The sequence below is a fragment of the Meriones unguiculatus genome, chromosome 3 (genome assembly GCF_030254825.1).
Source record: "Meriones unguiculatus strain TT.TT164.6M chromosome 3, Bangor_MerUng_6.1, whole genome shotgun sequence".
NCBI lineage: Eukaryota > Metazoa > Chordata > Mammalia > Rodentia > Muridae > Meriones > Meriones unguiculatus.
This window is the reverse complement of record NC_083351.1, coordinates 52,103,963-52,122,565: the sequence shown is the minus strand read 5'-3', so window position 1 is coordinate 52,122,565 and position 18,603 is coordinate 52,103,963. Positions and strand designations below refer to the sequence as shown.

The window sequence follows — 18,603 nt, the reverse complement described above, 5'->3', positions numbered from 1 at the left end:
AATCTCACTTTCAGTAAATCATACAAAAAAATCTTCTAGGTAACTGGGCTAAAGTGAACAATGAGTAGATATTCTATGATACTGAGGAATGTTTAATATCCTACAGGTATCATGATACTGTGATGACTTCCACTTTAAAAAAAATGGTTTTGAGAAGCCCATGTCTTGTGTAGGTGTAATAGCCAATACAAATAGCCCCAGTTACTAGGAAGGTTGAGCTGAGTGAAATCATTTAAGCCCAGCAATTTGAGATCATGCTGGACAATATAGCAAGACTCAGAGAAAGATTTTACTTTCAATCTCCACCTTAAAAAAAAAAATCACATCTTATAGAAACACACCCTATGCAAATGCTATTCAGGAAATAACTCAGGATGACTAGGAAGAGCTCAGAGGAAACAAGAATGGCTGAAATAAAAGCTGAGCTGGGTGATGGGCAAGGAATATGAGGTCTGTTCTACTGCCTCCTTTCCATTGTAGATGCCTGAATTTTCCTAATAAGTAACCCTTCAAAAGCAAGGCTGGCTGGTGGTTCGTACCTATAATCCCAGAACTTGGGAGGCTGAGACAGGAAGATCACAGGTAGAAAGTTACATGGTGAGACCCTGTCTCAAAAGTCCAGAACATAAAAATGTAAAAGTAAAGCACATGTCTAGAATTCTCATGAGAGTAGAGGAAACACTGGGCTGATCTGCCGGAAGGAATGTTTCCCCAGAGTGTCTACTTACACCTTACAGGGTGTCTCAGATACCTCCTTAAGACGGAATGCTGGGACAGAAAGAACAGGAAAGGACTTCAGTTTGTTCGTTCTTAGAATGATCACGCAATATGGGAAGAGTAGAAACCTGGGCCCTTCTACCTTTCCTACGCTCCACACCAGCCCTCACACTGTGTGTGTGTGTGTGTGTGTGTGTGTGTGTGTGTGTGTGTGTGTTAACAGGGGTGGAAGCCAGAATGCACATTTGACCACTGAGTTGCATTCGCAGCCTCTTTCCCTCAAGCTTTAAAATATGTCTCTACTCACCAGACAGTGGTCCCATGTGGACAACAATATACATCAACTCTTCTTTCCCACTGCGCAGAGGACACAGAAAGGTCTGGATCTCCTTCCATGGAGGGCTCCTCGACACCTGTCCTAGAAGACTCTGACCCAGTAGGTCCACACTGAGACCACAGGAAGAACAATTTTAAACTAGATGAAGCCGGTTCAGCTAGTACCGACCAGTGTGTAACTGTTGTACAGAGGGGTTACTTAACCTCTCCGTCTCAAATGATATTATTTTTCCTCCTTTATCTGTTTTTTTGTTTGTTTGTTTGTTTTCTTTTCTTTATTTTTCTATGCTTTGGAAAATTCAGCACTACAGTAGAGAATACAAGAGCCTTCCCACCTTGGAGCAGCAAACAGCCTCAGGAGTCATCATTGCTATTCTCTGGAAACTTTCATTTTAATCTGCATTCAGCAATATCATTAGGCAATATTCTCTGCCTGAGAGATGCAGGCTGATGAAGTCCATCCTTTGTGGCTAACAAGAGGTGGGTTTTTTTTAAACCTCCATTGATAAGCACAAAGCTGGGATTTCACATCAACATCATGATGAAAAAGAATAATGAAAACATTCTATATGTACTTATATGTGTATATATGTCAATAAACAGATTTTAAACAGATTTTCTTCGCATCTTCATATATGAAGATGCGAAGAAAATCTGTTTAAAATAAAAATTGAAAAATACCCAAAAGCCTCAGGAAATCTAACTACCTGACCTAGCTGTAACTCCTGATTTAGAGGAACAGTGCACCTGAAAGCCTTGTTTTTCCTCACGCACAGCCGTTTGCATAAGAATCCAGTAACACTTTTATGATATGAAACTGGCTACCTATATGTCATCCAAAGTTAGGAAACACATACGGGGAAAATGAAATAAATGAGTTAATACAGATGTGAATATGACACCATCTAAATCCTTGTCATCTAAGAAGATGCTGAAAAATCCTAAGGGAAGGTAAAGGATGTTGAAGAGCGGTGTGAAGTGGTCCACAGTTCACATGGCTGTAGACAACACTCTATACATATTTTCTATGTTTCTATGCAATTTTCCAATTTTTCCACATGACTGTGAAAAATACATAACCACCAAGGTTTGAAATGCAACAGTTGCAACCAAAATAATTTGTCATTCAATTTGCTGCAGCCAATAGCTGTGGCCCTGGGATGGGACAGAGGCTCTGATGGCAGCTGGTGGGCAATCAGGAGCATTGCTGCTCTTCCTGAGGGCTCTGTTCAGTTCCCAGCACCCACAGAGGCTCACAAAGGTCAGTGACTCCAGCTCCAGGCAATCCTTTGCCCTGCTCTAGTCTCTGACGACACTGCACAGGACATGCATACAGGCAAATATTCAAACAAATATATTATATTATTTATAATAAATAAAAATAAATAATAATACACAAACAAAAATAAATAATATTTTAATGGCTTCTGAAGTGAAGGGAAGAGAAATAAAGTGAATACAACTTTTTTTTTTTTTTTTTAATTTGGGAAGGAGTGGACAAACAACTTAGGTAAGATCCAGGCCAGAGAGATTGGGGAAATATGGTCAGATCAAGTTTATTGTAAGGAAGATGTTTTCTTATACACGGCAGGTTGGAAAGTAACTTCCCATCTTTCAAAGGGAATGGGGAAGGAAGGGAAATGAAGGGAAAGAGAGGGAAAGAATGGAAGATGTCAATGACATGGGTGAGAGATAGTGTCAGGGTAACCACCTTCATATCTACATTAAGGCTGTTTTAGAAAGCCAGACAAACCCACATGCCAGATTCTGTGCTTGCATATATTAAGTTCTTCACATGTAATATGAGCCATGACATCAACTGTTGGGGAATGGTCTGGTGTTATGTGTTCAAACGACTTCAGTACCCTGTCATGGGTATTGTTTTAATGTTGAACTAGCTCCTGTAACCAAGTGATGAGAAGGAGTGTTCCCCAATTGGCTGACTAAAAGGCCTATACCTGGGCAGGGTAGAAGAGGTAGGTGTGGCTAAGGTCTGAGGGCTTTGGGGACAGAATGAACAAAACAGGAAGAGGAGGAAGGCAGGAGAGAGCCAGCATGGGTTAGCATGGGAGAAGCACATAGCTGGCATGGATGGAGGAAGCAGCCCAGATGAGAAAATATGCAAGTGTTTATAGAATTATGGGTGGGAAGGGGCTTGGAAGGTAAAGGTAGTCTAGAGGGTTAATATATCTGACTGCCTTTTAAAGTAAGGCTGTTTTAAAACCTATCGGGTGTCTGTGTCTTCATTGATTGTTGTAGCGGGTTAGATAATATTGCCATAATAATTATAAAGATAATAACAAACATTATTAGATCGTACCTTTAAATTAACACAAACAGTCAACCTTGTACAGCCATATGCAGATCATTTAAAATAAAAACCCATTAAGAAAAAGATTGCCCTGAGAACAGAGTCCCTGGAGCTAAAGAAGGAAAAGCGTGTTTGAAAGAGCATAGGCCTGTGGTCATTTCCAAGAGCCTGTTCCACACGAAACACTGCAAGCAAGCACGAAGGCCGCCTCCAGGGCCCTTTCATCCCCTCTGATCTCATTTCCAGCAGTGCTGTCACTGTGTCCACTAATTTGGCAGATGGCTTTGAATCATGACCTTCCTATGCCACCATCTGTCTCTCTCTCCATCTACACCATGCACTGTCTATTCTAATCTCTTGCCATTAATGTGATCTGAAATGTACCTGTAACTCTGTAAACTGGGGCTTGAACAGAACCCCCGCCCCGTCATTGTTAAAGTGGAAGCTCATAATTTACCTCTCAGTGTAAAGCTAATGGCTTACATATCCACTTTCTACTGAAGAAATAAAATAATATAATTACTCTATAAACACAAATCTTTATGGTGTGAAATGAGATTATTTTACAACCAGCAAAATAAAGTTTAAAACTTTTTGTGATTACACATTAGTGCTGGAGCTATTTATTGGCCTTTACCATTAGCATTTTTTCCAATTGCTAATGTAACCTATATACTACATGTGTATATGTTAGCATTATGTGTATACAAATACACATGTGTACACACACATGCGTATAAGTACAAGTATATATGATGGCAAATATGTACATAGATAGACACACAGACAGACAGAAAGGGACCTGGATGGATTAGAATGTAACTCAGAGTTGAGCATAAAGATGTAACAGAAATAGAAACCTTAAATTTCATTCTATCTGGTCATGCTGTCTTGACCTTCTTCTATAGTGAGGTCATCTTCCTTTATTGGCACTTCGATTTTTTAAAATCTGATTACTTCAGTAAGTAAGAACACTTTAAGATATTCCATTAAATATTTCAGGTCACCAGGTCACAACTGAGTATAATCAAAAAGCACATGAGGGCCTCAAGAACATATATTACATTTTAATTAGGAATTTTCAGCCAGGTAAATTGCCAACGTGTATTTTGAGCATCTAACCACTCAGCTCAGGGGAAATGATGCTGAGGTGTTCTCAAGGTCTTTGTCTTCCGAAGAAGGGGTGTACTATGTGTGACCAGAGAGGAAGGTAGTAACCTAATTTCAACAATGACCAAATCCCTGCCTCACCACAGTGAGCAGAGGTACAGGGAGATTCAGGTTAAGAGTACAATCAGCAAGAACAGAGCAATCACCTCAAACTCCCTCTCCGAGGCTTGGGGAAGGGGGTTGGCGGGGGTGGGGGGCTGTGGAGGAAGCCATCTCAGCTATCATCTTGTCATCCTGACTGGAAGACTAAAAATTCCCACAGCCTGAGTGATGTTGGGGCGTGATGCAGGGGAATGGAGACAGGCAGATATGATTAACACATGATGACTTCTTACCTTCTTGGAATCCCACCTGCTACAGAGGGAATGGGAGCATGAGGCCTTGGTGATGCCACCAACAGGAACTTCAAAACCATGGCTAAGAGCCCCTGGCTCAGAGGATAAGAGGGAGGGAGGAAAGGAGGAGGGAGGACCGGAAGGAGGGAGGGAGGGAGGAATAGAGGGAGGGAAGGAGGGAAGCTAAAGTGTTAGGCTGTGCCTGACTGACCTCAGAGATGAACAAAATTGTAAGATTTTATGTGGACAGAGGAGAAGCTCTGAAGGGCAGGGTATGTCCCAGTTCTTTGCTATAAGCATCTTGTGTTACTCAGAGCTATTAATCCTCCCTAAATGAATCTATGGATTCAATGTGGCATCAATCAACATGTAAACAGGGCTTTAAGAGAATGTGTGTCCAAAATGATCATGAGGGCATGAGGGCTCAGTGCTCAGTGGTGGAGTTTGTTCCAATTCCAGCTCACCCCCAAATTCTACAAAAGAAAGGGGAGACCATGTGATATTGAACTATATTCTTATGGTATTAAGACGGTTTGACATTGACACAAAACAGAACACAATGGAGGGTCCTGCAATGAGGCCATATGTGGTGATGAGGTCTGTTTGAAACTGAGGTAAAGGATGTGTTAGATGTTCTGATATCATTTACTCTGTGGGCTGTGAAAACAAAGAATAAATCTGCCCAGGCCCCCAACTTGCTTCTATCTAAATTAAATTACTAAAATTCAAGTTTTAAAACTGTTTTGCAAAATCATAAAAATTATGAAACACCTGATCTGGATGCATTTTTAAAACAACACTAAAGAAGGAAAAGCCTACTAAGTGTTTCACCTCGGTGGCTGTGACAAAAAAAAAAATACTCTGACAAAAGCAACTTTAAGAGGGAAAGGGTTTATATTCCACCTATAGTTCTAGGTTATAGTCCATCACATGGGGAAGGGAAGGCAGGAACTTGAAGCAGGGAGTCACAGGTAGATCCCATGTATGCCTAGAACTCAGCTTAATTTTTCCACTCTTACATAGTTCAAACCCATGCCTAGGGAATGGCGCCACCCCCAATGGGCTGGGTCGTCCCAGGCAACCTAATCTAGACTATCCTTCACCAAGGCTCTCATCCCAGCTGATTCTAGGCTATGTCAAATTGACTATTAAAACTAACCATCGCAGGAAACAAGCAAAAAAAAAACAAAAAACCCATAAATAAAACCAATAGGAAATGAGAAAATATTACAGACTTATTCACATGGCAACACATTTAAGATATAATTCTGGGAAGCACATTTGTAACATCCATCAAAGAAGTTAACTTTCCCAATGTATAAAGAATTATTATCAATCAATAAGAAAAACCCACTTCTAAAAAGAAAATATGCAAAGTCTAGAAATACCAGATCAACAAACACAAGATATGTACTAAAAAAATATTCAACTGTACTCATAACTGAAGAACTATAACCAAAATAAGGGAACATTTTAATATAAAAGGTTACAAAGTTTTTAAAATTTGGTAATATTCAGTCTTGACAAGGGAGCGGGGACAGTAACAATAATTTTGTCAAATCTAATTTACTTAATTGTAATTTAAAACTAAAAAAAATCACACCTTGGATAAACCATCAATCTACATACACTACAGTATAAATTACTGTATTTACTTGACTATAGTTTCATTGGCTCCCACCACTATCCAGATCACTGGACTAAAGGAAAAAGTAGGCCCAGTGTTCAGTGCTGTGCTTGCAGCTTTCTGTCTATAAGCTCGTTTATTGTGCCACCATCCTCTAGTTGTACAACACGGGGGACAAGAACAGGGAAGAATCAAAAGGCACCAGGCAAGATGGCAGAAACAGTCCTCTAAGTTGCGTAGGCCTTAGGTGCAGTCTGCATTACAGACTGCACACTTTAACCACAGCCTTGTATGTAGTAGCAAGCACAAGAATGAAACAGTCAACACTCAGGCAATCAGCAAGAGCAGTCAACATGAAGTTGATACATTCTTGGTTTTTTTGTTTGTTTGTTTGTTTGTTTTTGTTTTTTCAAAGCAGACAAAACAGGAAATGAGTTCCTTGTTCAAGGAGTAAGCCTGAGTAGAGCAGAGGCAGTGCTAGAACCCAGGACACCAACTTGCAGTCAGGTCTCTTTCTGCACCGGGCTGCCTTCCCCTCTTGTGAACACAGCCACACCGGGATGGGCAGGTTAGACTTAGGACTACACAGGAGCATTGACAGTCCATCTTTGCTAACTACCATAACCATCTGCCAATAGCCATCCCAGGGGCTCCAATGTAAAGGTCACTGTGTAGTCTGCTACTTTATTTCAAAAAGTCTCAAGGACTGGGGCATAGCTCAGTAACAGTTTGTGATGGGCAAGATGGACTTGTCAACTTGACATAAGCTAGTATCAGCTGGGAAAAAAGTCACATGGAGGAATAAGGTTGGCCTGTGAGCATATCTGTGGGGGAATGCTTTGATTAAATTAATTGACGTGAGATGATATTAGCCCAATGTAGGTAGCACCATTCTCTACACAAGGGTCCCTCTATATACCTGGCTCCTGTCTACCCCACAGTTGCGAGCTACTCCGTTCCCCATCTCCTGCTACCCTCTTCTCTGTGGTAACTGGCTGTGAAAGCAGAATGTCAGAATTTCCAACCCCTCACCACCCTGTAGGACACTAACCCACACCGAGGCCCCAGTTCTGCTTTCGCAGACCTGAGGTCACTGATTTACAACTAAAATTCAAGTTACAGAAAAACCCCAGCTTCAGAAGAGCTCTAGTGTTATTTTCAAACAGGCTTGTCATTTCTCTCTGCACAAAAGGAGAAGCCTAGCCCACTTCTGTTTCTTGGCAAGAGAAATTCATCTAAAAACTGTCCACCAACACAAAGCAAGCTACCCAGTTTTTCAGAAGATCCATTTCTCACTTCAAAGGTCTGGTCACACCTAAAGTCGTGATTCTTACATAGGGATGCAGTGTCATCACTGAAAATGGTGAGCTGAGCCTAAGGTGGACACCATCATGAAGCTAAACGGGCAAGAGTGGTCTCCAGAGGGGGTGTGGGGAGGGGGAGGCATAGTCCCTTAAACACCTGAATTTTTAGTTTGTTACAGTTTGCTTTCCTTTGCTTACATGTTTAGGACAAACCTCCCCTTCAGGCTTTGAAAGGTGGTGTGTAACTCTGAACAGGAAAGCTACTGGAAGCCCTCAGTCTGCAGTGAGGCACGGCTTCAGCTGCCTGTTCACCGGGCAATTCAGCCTCTCTGCCATTGGTGGCAAGCTTGCTCAGTATCCCCCAAGCTCTGCAGCCCCTAGCCCTCAGGAATCATCCTCCTGTTCATTATCCCCAAGTCACCTGCTTCCTCATGCACTTCCTCTTTCCTAAAAGACAAGATGGCTGGCAGCCGTGCAGTGAAAAGCCAAAGAAAAGCTGTTTTATCAGAAAAAAAAAAAAAAAAAAAAATCCTGAAATGAGTCGCCTTTCAAGAATTGCAATCCTGGTTCCTGGGTGCTGCAGTGCCAAGTCAGCCCTCCAAAGGAAACTCGTTTGGATTCGTATGCGTAGTGTTCTCAGATAATATTTACACTGTAAAGCCATCCTTTAAAGGAGCCACTTGCGGATACAAATATGTAAGCTGTGCACAGTTGTAAGCAGCTCAGCTGACTTTTAAATGAGCCTAAAAGAAAATCAGAGCCAATTAGAGTTTCGGTTAGGTTTTGTATCAGCTTCTGACAAGTTAGGGGAAACAGCTGCAGCTCCCCAAACTTCCCATTTGCTCCCCCCACCCCACCCCAGCACTGCAGCTTTGCTCAGATTTAACACGCTCAAAGAACACTCCAGGCCTATAACCAGAGAAGCCTTTCCTCCTGCTGATTCCCTCCGCAGCACAAGTCGGGGGCCGCCGCCGTTGCTTATGGTCTGCTAGGGTTCCGCCTGACCTGATTTTTCATGCTGCCATTTTGAATTAGCATAGGTTTCCTCAGCAAGTGATGCATCTTTTAGGCAGGCGTAAAGCACAGTACACACACATACACACAACACACACCAGCAAGAGGCACTTAACAAGCTACAATTGCACAGGGAAAAAAAAAACACTATTTAAAAAAACACTATTTAACAGAACCCTACCGGGTCAGCTTGGGAGACAGAAAACAGCAAGTTGCCTTAAATGCAAATGTGTGATCACATTTTTATTCCTGAATTCTAAACGATTCTCTCCAGTGTCCTGCTCACCCCGCAGACCTCAAAATGTGGTTGCTAAATAATCATGCAGGGACAGAAAGATAAAAAAGCGAGGAGATGACGGTAAACCGAGATGGACTGCTAGCAAGGGTCCAGGCAGCTGCCATAACCGCACCCCCATTCCAACGCAGGGGTGAGGCCAGGGGCGAAGCAATGTCTGGTCCCAGCGCACTGGCCCTTTGGGGTGACTGCAGACCCCAGGGCTCTGCGGGGGCAGCCCAGGACAGCGCCGCAGGGAAAGGAGCCAGGCTGTCTCTGTTAGCAGCGCCCGCCAGCCTGGAAGCACGGGAGCCGCCCGGAGAAGCTCGGGGACACTTCCCGGCCGTTACAACTCGGCGCCCGGGAAAAGCAGCCCGGAGGTCGTAAGGCCGAAGGAGGCTGCGGGGTGGAGAGCAGGTGCACGTTCTCACCAGGCTGCAGGAGCTTCCGGCCCGAAGTCTTGAGTCACGCCCGGCCCAGGCCCCCTCTCCTCTGGTCTCCCCTCCCCCGGCCCGCACTCGGGAGGGGAGGCGACCCGGCCGTAGGACAGCAATGGGAAATGTGGTGACTGCCCGGGGAGGGAAGGCTGCTGCCCGCCCGCGCCCCGCACTCCCCGCGAAGCCTAAGGCTCACCTGCCAAGCAGCGAGCTCCGCCGGCTCCTGCGGTGCTGCTGATGCTGGACTGCCGAGCTGGGGGCGCTGCGGAGGCCGGGTTACAGCGTCCGCATCAGGGGCTGCGGCGGCAATAGCGCAGGCGACTAGCCGACGCTCGGGTTCCCTAGACTCCCGGCTCTCCGGCCCCCTGCTAACAGCTGGCTGGGTCACGTGACCACAGGCCCACCCTCCGCCTCCCTTCGCTCGGAGCCCCAAGACCCGACTGTGTTAGAGCGCTGAGGCCGCAGAGCCCGCCCTGCCAGGGAGAGGAGGGCACACGGAGCCCGGAGAGCAGCAGAGGGGGCGGGACTCAATCAGAAAGTGCCTCTCTCTTTTCTAGATTTTTATTTCTTGGTTGCAGTCCTCTCAAAGGGGAAAACTAGAGCTTTAAGGAGCCAGGCCCAGCTTCCTCCTGGCAATGTTTTACTGACCCTAGTGTTTTGGTTGCTGGTCAGGGTCTTGGCGCCTGGGTAAGAATTCCCTGCAGAGATTTGCATTCTGCATCTGGTTGACTCACGTGTCCAAGTCGGTCCTTGATTTTAACGGATCTGCTCATGAGCCAGACTATTCACACTTTGTGGGCCAAGGTCACACAGCAAGTAACAAAGCTGAGATTCCACACCAAGGTTAATCAACTTTTGTGGGGGTGGGGAGAGGATGATGTCCACCTCAAGGTTATTGAGAGTGCATCTGGGGCTGAGACCCAATCTATCTTGTATAGATTGATAAGAAAAGATCATAACAAACTTGGAAATAAAGGTAGTAGCAGCCACCGGCAGGAGAAGACTTGCAAGCATTTTCCAGTTATCAGATGAACACAAATCAAAGTGTTGTAGCCTCTGTGGGGGAGGAGGGGTTGGCAGTGTCTCTCAAAACAGGAACAGGTGTAGACTTTCACCTGATTCCACTTTTGGAATTTATCCCACAGAGGGAAGGACACGGGTATGAAATGAGCAGGAGGTCTTCCGTGACCACGTTATCCGTGCTAGCATCGATTCGAACTAAACTTCAGTGAGCTGGGACACACCTATCCCATATTTAGGGAGGCCGAGGTAGCAGGGCCAGCTGGAGGCTAGCCAAGGCTACATAGTAAAAACTTCTCCTAAAACTAAATTAAAAGATGTAATGAAATTCGGCCTATAAATATCATGGAATGCTATCCAGAATATTTTAAAGATGACATCAATGTCTGTGTCCTGAAACAAGACTTCCAACCTACACCAAGCATAAGGCTAAAATGGGGATAAGTTAGATACAGCACTGTGTGTGTAGAAAATAATATATATGTGTGTGTGTATACATATACATATGTGTACATAAATACATATATTTGCACTTTCCTTTGCAAATGCATAGACTACCTTGGAAAGAATCCTAAGAAATTGTAACAGGAGATTACACAAGGGAGGAACACTGGGTGACTGGCTGCTAAGAAAGGAGATTTTTACCATGTCTCTTAAATCTGTGTGTACTTGTAGCTCGTCAGGTGGGTGAGTGGGAGAAGGATGAGGTAATGAGAGTACATTCTGTAGAATAAACGGTTGGTTCATAGACTTTTTAATAAGGTGCCTTATTGTTTATTTACTCCAAACAAGGAACCCTAGCCTAGCAAATGTGGTTAATCAACTTAGACTCCCCAAAAGAGCTTAACCTGGGGCTCCACCCATATCCACTGAAGTCAGTCTCCAGGGCTGAGTCCAAGAAACTTGCATTCTGTCAAACTTTCTGGTTTTCCTTGTGCATTAAAGTCTGACAGCTGCGGTTTTAAAATGTCTCCCTTATCTCCAGGGTTTGCATAAAGAAGCTTCTTCCATGGAGCTTGTAGCACTTATTAGGCATCAATAAGATATTTTTTCTTGCCTTTGTACAGGACAGACTCTGCTGCCACTCAAGTCACACAAATAGAAACAAGGAACAGAACAGTCTAACAGAAACAAAAAACATCCAGAACTATCAGTTAGGGCTTTAATCACTGGCCTCTGTCAGTCATGTGGAGTCTAGCTGTGTGTAAATTACAAGGGTTCTGTGAGCTAGCCTACAAGGAAAAACTCTCTTAAATAACATACAATTGTTACATGGTCAATTATAGTCTATCCAGCACACGCAGAGGCTTGAGGGCCAGTAAATAGCAGTGCTCTGTGTTCCTGCTTCATTCCACAGAAGCAGGTGAAGGTTTTTTTTCTTCTCCACTGTACTCCAGGGGTACAGTGGAGATTCTGGCCTTCATACATTGTCACAGGGGACAGTCATAAAATCCCCGTTAGAGAAAAGCCATGGGCACACTTCTGGTTTTATTGATAAGCAGTGAAATGAAAATAAATTATTTGGGAATAAACCTAACAATGTCTAACTTTTCCTACACTCTCTTCCCCACTATAAAAGTCTGGGAAAATTTTTAAAGATAACCTAAATACATGAATATTTTCATATATTAGGAAACTCAACTTATGATGAAAAATTTCTCCAAAATCATCTAGATATTAAACTTAATGCCAGTCAACATTTTAAAAATAGAAACTGACAAGCAGATTCTGAAATTCATTGGGAAGTCTAAGGTGCCTTGAGCGCGCAAAACAGTTTTGAAAAAAAAAAAAAAAACAAAGTTAGAAGACTTAAGCTCCCTTATTTTAAGACTCACGATAGAGCTACACCGACCAAGAGAAAAGCAGTATTGACATAGGATAAATACATGAAGTGATACCCAAATAGACTTGCATTTTTTTTTTATTTTTTCACAATAGCAAAGTATCTCGGTGGGAATAATTTAATGGTGATTGAGCAACTGAATACTCATCTCTAAAAACAAAAGGAGTTTTTCTCCCCATTCACAGAAATGAAATGGGAGTGGATCAGGGTCTCAAGCATAAATCTAATGGTATGAATCTCTGCATTTCAAGGACAGGAGAAAAATCTTGCCATCTTTATGCAGTATGGTTTAGAAAGAGAAATGCATCCATAGAGCTAAATAAAGTCCTGCACCTCCCAACATAAAATTCAACACAAAACATGGCATATACTCACTAATATGTGATTTTAGTCATACAGTACAGGATAGACATAATACAAATGCACAGACCCCAAGAAGATAAGTCTGATGGGTATCTTAGGCTTCATATGGGCACACTAGTTAGGAGAGTAGGGGATATCTCTGACATGAACTCTGTTGCCTGCTTTTTTATCACTTCCCCTGATGAGACTTTCTTACCAGGCCACAGGGGAGGAAGATTAACTTAGTCCTCATGTTAATAGATAAGCTGAGGTGTCTGTGTAGGGGGGTTCCCAGAATAGGGGAGATGGGATATGGGAGGGAGGGTGAAACTGGGAGCAGAGAAGGGAGGGGCCCATGACTAAGATGTAAATTGAATTAATTAATAAAAAAAGAAAAAATAATAAATCATAAAACAAAGAGAAAACATACCAATTAATAAAACAGACTAAAACTGAAAGAAACTATGAGGTTAGCATATAAGTCCTTTAAAGCCATTATTAGAATATTAGGAATGAATTTAGGAATTTAAAAGAAAACACATAATATGAAAGGAATAGGTGATATAAAAAGAATCAGACAGAATACTCATGTTTATTTGAATCCACAGATTTTGCCTGAGGACACAGAAACTGTCTATGTGTGCACATATTTATTGTATGTGCTATTTCGGAAGCATAAAGGTTATAAACAGACAAGTACATTTGATCCAGTATACTCAGAAATGTTAACAAGTTTAAAGAATGGTCATAAATAAAGAGAACCCAAACAGACTATTTAAAACATGATCCCTCGTGATTTGACCTTTTCTTATCAAAAAACAAACAAACAAACAAACTAAACTAAAAACACTATGCTGATTTTCAGGGCTCTGAAATGCAGGCAAGTTAGAAACACACTCAGTATAATGCATGGTGGGGGGGGCGGTCCTTCCTTCTCAATGCTTCCCTTATGTATAAATAGAAGAGAGGGAAAAAATAGACCCATTACTGCTCAGCTCTCACGGGGATGAGCTAGACGATTAAGTGTGAAGGCAGCACTTAGGTGCAGGCAAGAAAGCCTCACAATTGCACTGTGAGTACGCTTAGGGGACTCAAAAGGAGCTGACAGTGGAGCCAGGGAAAGACGAGAAAGATCTGCACCAGACAAGATTCATCAGCCACCATCTTCATCCTATCACCACCATGCTTAGGAGGTTACCATAGTAACAGACCTTCAGGATGCCCTTAAGGCAATTTACAGAATCACGGTGCACACTAAATACAGGGAACACAAAGTGTTTCTTGTTAAACTTTATTTTTAATTACATTTAGGACTTAAATAACCCATCAAGCCTTTTAGGTGTAAATTGCATTGGGCAATGCAGCATGTTTTAAGTAATAGTTCATAATTTATGAGCAAATATAGCTTATAATGTAAGTGAAATACAGCTTATAAATACTCTGGACCTCGTTTTAAAAACACACCTACAACTGCTTCATCTTCAGGAGTTGTATCAGTTTCTGTTTGTTGCTGTGACAAAACACTATGACCAAAAGCAATGTAAGGAAGACTTTATCTGACCTTGGGGTTTCAGAACGACAGTTCATAATGGCAGGAGGCATGACAGCGGATTTCTCAGGAAACTGAGGGATCGCATCTTCCTCTACATGCAGGAAGCAGAGAGAGCAAAGAAGTGGGGTAAAGCCCTAAACTCTCAGAACCCACTCTCAGAAGCCCTGAGTAAGTAAAGTCCTGACTGAACGTGTATGGATGACATAGGCACAGCCATGACATGGACCAACGCCTCCCACCCAGGGGACGTTGGTAAAGCCTCTCCCCATACGGGTCAGGCTCCTTCTTCTGGTCCACACACCTGTGTTCACCAGCCAGTGTGTAAACAAAAACTAGCAGCTTCAATTTCTCCCTTCCTGATGTTTACAGCCCAAGATCGCTCAGCTACAGAAATCTCCTATCTAGAAAGCCATGCTGTATGCTGGCACATCCTCAGTAAACGTACTGCCTCCAGCATGGCCCCACCTACTAAAGGTTCCACAGACCCCCACACAGCGCCACCAGCTGGGGACCAAGTGTTAAAATGCATGAACCTGCAGAAGTCTCCTTCAAACCACAGGAGTCATTCATGAGTTTAGCCGATCGTGCAGATATTTTTAAGGGTTGTTGTTAAGGCCTGGTCTTCCAATGATCAAAACCCGGTTAAACTTCAAATCAGATTTGGAGTTTTACCCTCTTCTGCTGGCATATAATGTATGTATGCATAGATGTGTGTATATATAGGCGCTCTATAGAAAGAGTGTCTATACATAGGTGCTGTACCACTGAGCTACATCCTAGCCCCAGTTTTTTTCGTATTTCTATGTGTGGAAATGGTCCACCTTGTACTATGTGCAGTTTAAAATTTGTTTCTACTATTCTAGTAATGCTAGAAACCATTTGCAAAGATTTATTTAATGTGTGTAAGTACCTTAACTTCATGTATATATGTGTACCATGTGTGTGCCTGATGCCCTTGGAGGCTAGACGAGGGTGTCTGATCCCCTAGAACTGGAGAGTTGCAGGTGGTTAGAATTGTCCATGTGAATTTCAGGATAAACCCTGGGTCCTATGGGAGAACACTGAGCTTAACTGCTGACCCAGTGCCCCAACCCCTGAAACTATTTTTTAATACTTAAAGTGTACCAAGTGTTTTCCACTGTGAACGCCTTCTACCTGCAGTTTTTATAGGGCTCACTTACAAAGTCACTTTGCTTGGGGATTACTATTGGGTATTTTCCAGACAACCAAACGGTTGGTACGAACTGCTGTAGGAATTTTGGCTTAACTAAAGGGACACTTATCCATTGCTATGAGTGATTAAACAATGACTCTCTTATTGAGAGAATTGTGACATTTCTCTAACATTAGAAAAAGAATTGGTTGGGTACTCTTTCATTTTTCCAAAACAACAGCAACAACAAATCCTAAAGAAAGAAAGAAAAAAGGTACAATTTAATATCACGTTGGATGACTTGCCTGGCTGTCTTAGAACTGGGGGGTAATACAGATTCACGGAAACGTTTTAGTTTTTAAATTCATTGTTACTCTTCACTTTTGTTTTCATTGCCCTTTACCCTGAATATAAACCTAATCCCGGATTTCACTATTCATGCACAGCGTCTGGCATTTCAAATGTGTAGCCTGATTTATTCCTTAGGGCTGGGATCCATAGCTAGCTCGCCTTTGAATTTCAAGCAGTACTTATTTTAAAATAAAAACTAAAGTAGACATTGCTTTCAATGAGTTTATTAGGTAATTTATCTCTATGTTGAACAGAAAGAAAGGTTTGAATTTTAAGAGTTACTGAAATGCTTGAAATCCGTAGAAAGAGTGGACTGGGAGAACCCCCAGAAGAGGGAAGGAGCTGCAGGTTGTGTGAGGCTTTGTTTTCAAGGCAATAAAATGAGAAGTTCTGTACCTGGGTTGAAAGCTACAAGGTTATGTGACTGTCCTGAAGTTGGCTGGACCATTGAAAGCTCATGACCAGGATGGCAATTCTCACTTCTACCTCCTCCCTTGAGACATAGAAACAGGAAGGTCATGATTTCAAAGCCTCTTGAGGTAGATAGCAAGATCCTGTCACAGAGGTTGTTTTCACTTTGTGGTCCACTGGGTTTGAGAAAGGCTACTGCTGTGAGCATAAGTGTGGAGCTGTCTACACACCTTGGCCACCCTCCCACACACTACTAACTCCCCTGAGTGGAAGAAAGAAGAGGGATTGATAGAAGTGAAAGATAAGAGGTGGAGAGGTGAGTGTGACTAGAATGCATCATATACGTGTATGAATTTGTCAAACAAATTAATTAAAATAAAACAAAGACTGTTGTCAGTGAACCTAGCAGTGGGGGAAACTATTGTATTACATATTAACTATACTAAAAATAACTCAACTCTCCAAAGAAGAAGTATTAGAAACCCAACAAACATTGCCTAACTCTGAGGAAATGAACCATGAAGAGTTAATAGCTTTGGAGGTGTTGTTGCCATAGCAATAAAATGTTAGAAAATATTCAAGCAGAGCTGATTTACTGCTCAGTCTTAATGTAAGAATCAATTAGCTCCAGCAAGCTGCTTAATTCTCTTTAAAGGCTGGGACACAAAGCAGAAAGCCTTGGCTACTACCACAGGAGCCAAGAAAAAAAAAAAAAAAAAAAAAAGCAGGGCATCTCTGCTGTACTATATAAAATTCAGACAAAATAATACAGGGAATTAGTGAATCTTCTTGAGGTACCATTGCCAGGAGAATAACTAACACTGATCCTCAGGATAATTGGCTATTACAGATGAGCAGTTCACTGCATGATCTTTTAAATGTTTCTTTCTCTGCTTGAAAATGTTATCTTACTTAAAACGGAACCTTATGTTTGCACAGTTATTTCTCCTGGTTATTCTACATAGTTTAATCACTTTTGTACTTCTGTGCTGGGGCTTGGGGGTAGAACAGAGGTCAATTTTGGGTTTTTCAACTTTATTTTATTTTATGTGTTTGTTTGCTTGCTTGTTTTTATTGAGGCAATGTCTCCCTCTGAACCTGGAGCTTATCCTTTTGGCTAGACTGTCTGGGCAGCAAGTTCTGGGAATCTGCCTGTCCCTTCCCTCTCTTAATGCTGCAGTAACAGCTGTGCACAAGCCACTACAACTTCACAGGGTTTTGGAGAACCAAACTCGGGTCCTCAGGCTTGCACACTGCATGTCTTACCCACTGAGCCATCTCCCCGTCCCCTTAAATTTAATTAACTCAATTTAACACACAGTAACTAAATTTAGCTGCTGATCGGCCACTGAAGATTATCTTAAACAGATCGAATTTGGCAGAAAAACAGCTGCACAGCAACTCTGGAAGACGCATGATCACATAGGAAAAAGCCACTAACACAGAGTGGACCATTACAGTCCAGTCTCTGAACCAGAGGCAAAAATCGTGCTCAGCGTTACACTAACGAGCACACACCACACAAGAATAGAGCTGGCAGATAAGTGAAGATGCTATATAAGAAGTGGGGACTCACCACAAAGGGTTGGTTTCCTTACCCCCTCCTTTGTGGCAATGAGACTGGCCTCTGCTTTACACTGTGCTCACGTTCGTTTTACCCCAACTGTTTCCTAAAGAAATTATCTGCTTCCTACTACAGTACGGAATTTTCAATTAATGAAATTACTTATAAGTTCCCAGAAATCCCCTAGTGGGGGATAATTTAGTTGTTAGCAGGGACTAGCAGGACCCGATTTACTTTGCTCTGGATTGCTGGGGGAAAGGCTCCACAAAGGGCTCGTACCATTTCTCTTCAGATCATAAAACACAATTGATGTTAGGCTAGCTTGCAGGCACTCAAGGTTGGTTTCTGTATTATTGGCTGACTGAGTGCGCTACAGCCATCCATTTTATATCAGAAGTTTTACCAGCAGCACAGGAACAGAGAGAAGTGGTAAAGAAAGATGCCCCCAGGCGATTGCCTTCCAGATCGTACAGTCTTCTTTAGCCATGATGTAAGCAAATGAAAAGGAGGCACTCCCTGCAGTACAGATCAAGCTGAAGGAGAGAAGCCACCATTGGCATCAGAAGTTGCCGCTAGCAAAATTTACATGTGATTAAAACATTGAAATACGGGTTAAGAATGGAATGATAGATGCTAAGGAACACAAGGAATTTTGGCTGTGTAGTAAGGACACATTTTCAGAGAGAGGGAATCATGTACTAAAGATAATACTCGATTACTATATTTGATATAAGATGCCATGCATGTTTCACATTACAGGGTGGGCATCCCTTACTGAAACACTCTAGATCTGAAGTATTTCAGATTTCACAGGGTTGTAAAGGGGCTGGGGAGTTAGATGG

The 18,603-nt window shown here is 42.5% G+C and overlaps 1 protein-coding gene across 2 annotated transcripts in view; it reads right to left on the bottom strand.

The window, feature by feature from the left end:
- Scrn1 (secernin 1) overlaps nucleotides 1-9,998 on the bottom strand; it is a 62,375-nt gene extending 52,377 nt beyond the window's left edge. Inside the window, exon 1 of one of the 2 annotated variants that reach the window (XM_021647965.2) lies at nucleotides 9,722-9,998. The gene's annotated coding sequence lies outside the window, so the exon portion shown is untranslated. Of the gene's footprint in view, nucleotides 1-9,519; nucleotides 9,659-9,721 lie in introns of those variants that run through there. The other variant, XM_060379983.1, reaches the window with a different exon arrangement.
- Between the last annotated feature and the right edge of the window lie 8,605 nt (nucleotides 9,999-18,603).